We start from the raw sequence: 6,962 nt of genomic DNA on the forward strand, positions 1-6,962 counted from the left end.
ATGGAGACGGCCTTATGGTGGAAGAGAGTCAAAAAGAAATTTTTAAGACTCCTTTACTTTCGGCTGTATGGATATTATCCGTGGCTCTATCCGACTGATTTTCTCTTAAGGATGCTAACATACTGTAGCTTAAAATTTAGAAGGGAACTTTATTTAGCTACATATTTTTTCAGACTCATACGCAGTGTAAATGTGAACTCTGCCATTCTTGGTGGTGTTGGCTTGTGTGTCTCTGATAATTACCTTAGGAATCGAGGGAATCCGTTGTTTGTTCTCCCACGGTGCAGAACTAACCTGCCATTAGTAATGCCAATTGGGAGGGCAGTAACCATGTTTAATGAAATCGCTTCGGATATTGATATATTCCACTTACGTGAAGGTAAATTTAGGTGGACGTTGTTTTATAAGTTTTTAAGATAGGGTCTATTAAAGTTCGCTCTGTGTGCTTCCATCTATTTTTATTTTTGTTACTTATTTTAATTTATTTTCTTATTTTATCACTAATTCTCTGTATTTTTATTTAAAAAAAATTTAACACTTATTTTATGTCATGTGGTGAACGCTTTGAATTTATAATTTGTTATGTTCATTATATGTAAAATAAATAAATTTGAATTTGAAAACGCAATAATGCTTCGGCCTCATGCTGGAGGCAGGGTTTTTGCCAACTATTTAGATTCAGGATCTTTTTATACTATCGAATTTATTTGAAATAATATTCAAAGCGTACAAGTAAATATTTTAGCTTCCTCCTTGTTTATTGGCCATGATGCATTTCTTCGAAGGGGGTGAGGGTCAGTCTACTACAGGGACAGACCGGTCTTAGATTTTCGTCCGATTGATTCATTTTGCTGTTTTTCATGGTAATAATCAGAAGTCATGAGTGACTGCGAAAAGCACACTTGAATGGCGTTTTACGAGAATCGTTATTTTGCATGATTTCAGGTAACCTGACTGTTTGCAAAGTCAAACATAAATGGATTTTCTCCAGAATTAGTCAGTTTGTGTTTTTTAATGGAACTAGACGATTTGTATGAGTAATTGAATGTTTCACATTCAAATGGCGATTCGCCAAATCGAGTCAGTTTGTGTCTTTTCATGTAGACTGTTTACATGAATAATTGAATCTCTTACACTTAAATGGCTTTGAACCAGAATGAGTCATTTTGTAAATTTACATGTTACCGGACGTTATGCATGAGAAATTACAATCACCACACTTGAATGGCTTTTCACTAGAATTAGTCATTTTGTGTCTTTTCATGTTACCAGACTGTTTGCATGAATAATTGAATTTCTTACATTTAAATGGCTTTTCAGCAGAATGAGTCATTTCATGTATTTTTATAGTACTCTATTTGCATGAGTAATTGCTTTCTTCACATTTAAATGGCTTTTTACCAATATGAGACATTTTGTGCAATTTCATATTATTAGACATTATGCATAAAAAATAACATTTATCACACGTTAATGGCTTTTACCAGATGAGTCATTTTGTGTTTTTTTAGGCGATAAGAGCGAGCGAATGACTTAATACATATATCACATTTGAATGGTTTTTCACCAGAATGATTCATTTTGTGTGTTTTCATGCTACTAGACTGTATGCATGCGTAATTGCATTCACCACACTTCAATGGCTTTTCACCAGTATGAGTGAATTTGTGTGTTTTCATGTTACCAGAGGTTATGCATGAGAAATTGCAATCACGACACTTGAGTGGCTTTTCGCCAGAATGAGTCATTTTGTGTGTTTTAATGTGACCAGAGGTTGTGCATGAGTAATTACATATATCACACTTGAACGGCTTTTCACCAGAATGAGCCATTTTGTGTCTTTTCATGCTACGAGACTGTTTGCATGAGTATTTGCATTCACCACACTTGAGTGGCTTTTCATCAGAATGAGACATATTGTGCGATTTCATGGTAGTAGGATGTATGCACGAGTAATTGCAATCACGACACTTGAGTGGCTTTTCGCCAGAATGAGTCGTTTTGTGTATTTTCATGTAACCAGAGGTTGTGCATGAGTAATTACATTTATCACACTTGAATGGCTTTTCGCCAGAATGAGTCATTTTGTGTATCTTCATGTAACCAGAGGTTGTGCATGAGTAATTACATTTATCACACTTGAATGGCTTTTCACCAGAATGAGTCATTTTGTGTATTTTTAGGTTACTAGACCTTATGCACGAGTAATTGCATTCACCACACTTGAGTGGCTTTTCACCAGAATGAGACATACTGTGAAATTTCATGGTAGTAGAATGAATGCACGAGTAATTGCATACACGACACTTGAAAGACTTTTCGCTAGAATGAGTCATTTTGTGTATTTTCATGTTACCAGAGGTTTTGCATGAGTAATTACACATATCACACTTGAATGGTTTTTTACCAGAATGAGTCATTTTGTGTGCTTTCATGTTACTAGATAGTTTGCATGAGTAATTACAAATATCACACGAGAATGGTTTATCACCAGAATGAGTCATTCTGTGAGTTTTCATTCGACCAGAGGTTGTGCATGAGTAATTACACTTATCACACTTGAATGGTTTTTCGCCAGAATGAGTCATTTTGTGTATTTTCATGTTACCAAAGGTTATGCATGAGTGATTACACATATCACACTTAAATGGTTTTTCACCCGAATGAGTCATTTTGTGTATTTTCATGTTAGTTGATAGTATGCACGAGTAATTACAAATATCACACTTCACTGGTTTATCACCAGAATGAGTCATTCTGTGAATTTTCATTCGGCAAGAATGTTTGCACGAGTAATTACATGTCTCACACTTAAAAAACTTTTTAGCAGAATGAGTACTTTTTTGTGATTTTAGGTGACCAGAGCGTATGCTGGAGGAAATGAGGTCATCACATTTAAACAGATTTGCAACGGAATTAGTCGTTTTCGCCATTGTGTTTTTATGAATCGCTTTGTGAAGCAACATTAGGTCGAACGTTGCAAAAAAATCAAAACAGATATTGCACACAAAATTTTCTTTATAAAACTGCATATTTTCCAATTTTATAACAGCCACTAATAGTTCTGGGTTTCCCACATTCGCTGGACATATATCAACTTGAGCAGTGTGAACATCAGCTACATCTGCAAACCTTTTAATATACTCCCCGAGTTCTTTTTTAATGACCTGTTCGTCGATCTGTAGGTCTGTGTAAGTATCTTGTACATCAGTCATCTCCTCTGACGATTTGACACTCGCAATGTTAGCCGGGACGGTGCTTCCACCGCTAATCTAAAAAATATTAAGACGTTATAAGATTTTTAAAAGAAAAAACATTGGTAAATAACCCTTTTAGAATAATTGTATTGACCTAAAAACTCTTCTGTAAAATCGATGGGGTAGCCACTGTCGAAAACTACCCAATCAAGACTACCAACTGGACAGAATCTGGCATTCGAATGACGTTGTTTAATATTCCATTTGGTAGTTCGTAGTTCCAGTTTTCACCGTTCTTTAGATAAGCTTGTAGTACCGTACCCAGACACAACTAACTTTAAATACAATCGGTACTGGTGTTATAAAAATATTCAAAATCAATCCAGTGTTTGCAGTCATATACGTTAGCATAAACGAAAAAACCCTGTTATATCTCGCAGTTCTCAGAACCAAATTAATACGACGAACATATTAAATATTTGCCAGAATAACCACCGCCTTGGGCTACAAAGAATATTTTAGGGTTTTACAACCCTGGCCGAATTTAAATTAGCAATACCTGATGCGGGTAGGCGATTTGTCTTTACTGTCTTTCGTTACAAATTTCCTTTGACTTAGCATCAAATAGATTAGTTTGCCTGCTAAATTTATTAAATTAACCTCGCTATGCGGCGTATCTATTAAGGCATTAAGAAAAAAACCTAAAACATAGGCAGGGAGATGATAATATCAATAAGTTATGACCCAACCACAGTCAAAGAAACTTAGATATTAGTAAATACTATTCTCCATCTTCAGACTATGCGCACTCCACCGATGGTAAATGCATATTGACAAAACATTAATTATCTCCTATATATTATTATCCTACAGCTTTGCCCGTTTTTGCGAGCGATTGTGTGCCTTATTCGTCATGTCCAATAGGTTTAAATGAAAAATCGGCTCTCGGATCGTGAAATATCGGTAAACCATAGTTGACAGCCGTTTGACGAAATTCAACTCGAAATCGGTGATTTTTATTCATTTCCCGATACATTTTCCAGCGACACGCCACTTTATTGACAACTGATTATGTCGGGAATTTATTTTTTCACAATGTTTGCAACACTCAAACCGACTAACCAAAGATGGCCGCTATAAATTTAAAATGCGTTTTAACAGATATATACAATCGATTTTCACAAACTAATCATAATAAGATTAATCGATAAACATATTAGAACTGATTTATTTAATTTTTTATGAATTAAGTTCATTGTTTAAGTTAAGTTTCTACACCTCTGACGGAAAGGAAGTCTTTTGACACTGCGCATATTTATCACGCTATGTATACTAAACTACGGTATTTTAATTGACTCACCACATATTTACTTATAAGATGCATTCGAGTAACTATAATTTGAAGTGAGCACAATTTTATAAAACTTAACACAGTCACAAAAAAATTACTTTTAAAAACTAGGTACCATCCGTCATTTGTTGTTTCACAGGTCACAGGTGATATTATTTACGTCTCATTATGATTTAAAAATGCACATTTATAACAAGTACCCATAGATAACTATAATTATTCAAATAAACAATAACATTTATACGATTTCCGAATAAAACTGATCATTTCATTGAAACGCGGGCGCACGAAATATCGGCGTTTTAACATTACCAAGAAATAATATTTCTAAATTTAATGTCACTTTTTTTTATACGGCTGTTGAATGATTTTTTTTTTGAACCAATGAAACTTATATACATTTAATTAGCTCATTATATAACCCAAAAATATTTAAAAGGTATCAATCAGTATTGCCAACAAAAATTTTCAAAGCTCAGTAGATTTTTTGATTTTTTCTTCAAAATATCAGTAGATTGACAAAAATGTATAAAATTCAACGATTGTGTTTGGTGAAAGCGTGCCTATTGACACAATCCACTCATCTTCATCAATAAATTAATATCATCATTGTTTACAGTAAATTAATATTATTAGTTATTGTTATTCTTAATAGTTTAAAATCATATCTAGTAAACCACATTTTTCAAAATCTACTGATATTTTATGAAATCTACTGAATTTTTTGTAAAAATCTACTGAAATTTAAAATTTTGAATTGGCAACACTAATATTAATGGGTAAAATGGCGCTCTTGGGTAGAGTTACAATGCTTTTTATGTCAATGTAGAAGTGTATAACATCAAAAAAGGTCATGCGTAAATCATTACAAGTTTATTATTAAAAGAATCATCAGTTAATTTACAATTATGGAGAAACACAAATATCAGTAGATTTCTTGAATTTCGAAAAAAAATATCAGTTGATCTACTGAAATTTCAGTAGACATGGCAACACTGGATACCATAGAATATTATTTCAAAATTTGATAACGTAACATTTTTTTTATGGCTGTTAAATGATAATTTTTTAAACCAATGAAACTTATATACATTCAATTAGCTCATAACCCAACAATATTTAAAAGGTATTCAACAATAATTGGTGTTATACATATTATTTAAATCATTATCAACCAGGATCAATCCACTGCTGGATAAAGGCCTCCCTAGCCTGATTCTATTCCTTTCTGTCATTTGAATTGCTGTATTTATCAAAATCGGTGATATTATATTTATCTACATATTAATATCGTCATCGTCACAATCGACCTGATCCAATACACTGCTGGATAAAGGCCTCCCTACCCATATTCTACTCCTTTCTGTCATTTGAATTGCTGTATTTATCAAAATTGGTGATATTATATTTGTCTACATATTAATATCGTCATCGTCACAATCGACCTGATCCAATCCACTGCTGGATAAAGGCCTCCCTACCCATATTCTACTCCTTTCTGTCATTTGAATTGCTGTATTTATCAAAATCGGTGATATTATATTTATCTACATATTAATATCGTCATCGTCACAATCGACCTGATCCAATCCACTGCTGGATAAAGGCCTCCCTACCCATATTCTACTCCTTTCTGTCATTTGAATTGCTGTATTTATCAAAATCGGTGATATTATATTTATCTACATATTAATATCGTCATCGTCACAATCGACCTGATCCAATCCACTGTTGGATAAAGGCCTCCCTACCAATATTCTACTCCTTTCTGTCATTTGAATTGCTGTATTTATCAAAATTGGTGATATTATATTTGTCTACATATTAATATCGTCATCGTCACAATCGACCTGATCCAATCCACTGCTGGATAAAGGCCTCCCTACCCATATTCTACTCCTTTCTGTCATTTGAATTGCTGTATTTATCAAAATTGGTGATATTATATTTGTCTACATACTCATATCGTTATCATCATCATCATCAACTAGCATCAATCCACTGCTGGATGAAGGATTCCGCAACCTCATTCTACTACTATCAGCGAAATGTCAAACTGTCTGACGTGAATAAAAAACCCATCCCGAAGAGAAAACTATGGCGCCATCTATGCATACTTCACAATTATATTAAAATCCAACTCCGCCAAGCCGTCTGCAAGACCTAGCGAGACAGACTGGCGAGAGCCAGCTGGCTCAGCTAGTACAATAAAATAACATAAAAACATTAATACTTAGGTAAAGGAGCGAGCACAAAAAATAATGTTGAAAATTTGTAGTGGTAAATGAAGTATTTCAAGATCGTGTGTCCGATCCCCGACACCATATATGTATTTAGTTATTTAAAAACCCACAGCTCAATCAAGACTGTCTATAGTTAAATCGAAGGTAGTGGTCATTAGATAACGGTTCTTT

The sequence above is a fragment of the Rhyacophila brunnea genome, unplaced genomic scaffold (assembly GCF_057557595.1).
Source record: "Rhyacophila brunnea isolate RB1 unplaced genomic scaffold, BYU_Rbru_1.0 scaffold_13, whole genome shotgun sequence".
Taxonomy (NCBI): domain Eukaryota; kingdom Metazoa; phylum Arthropoda; class Insecta; order Trichoptera; family Rhyacophilidae; genus Rhyacophila; species Rhyacophila brunnea.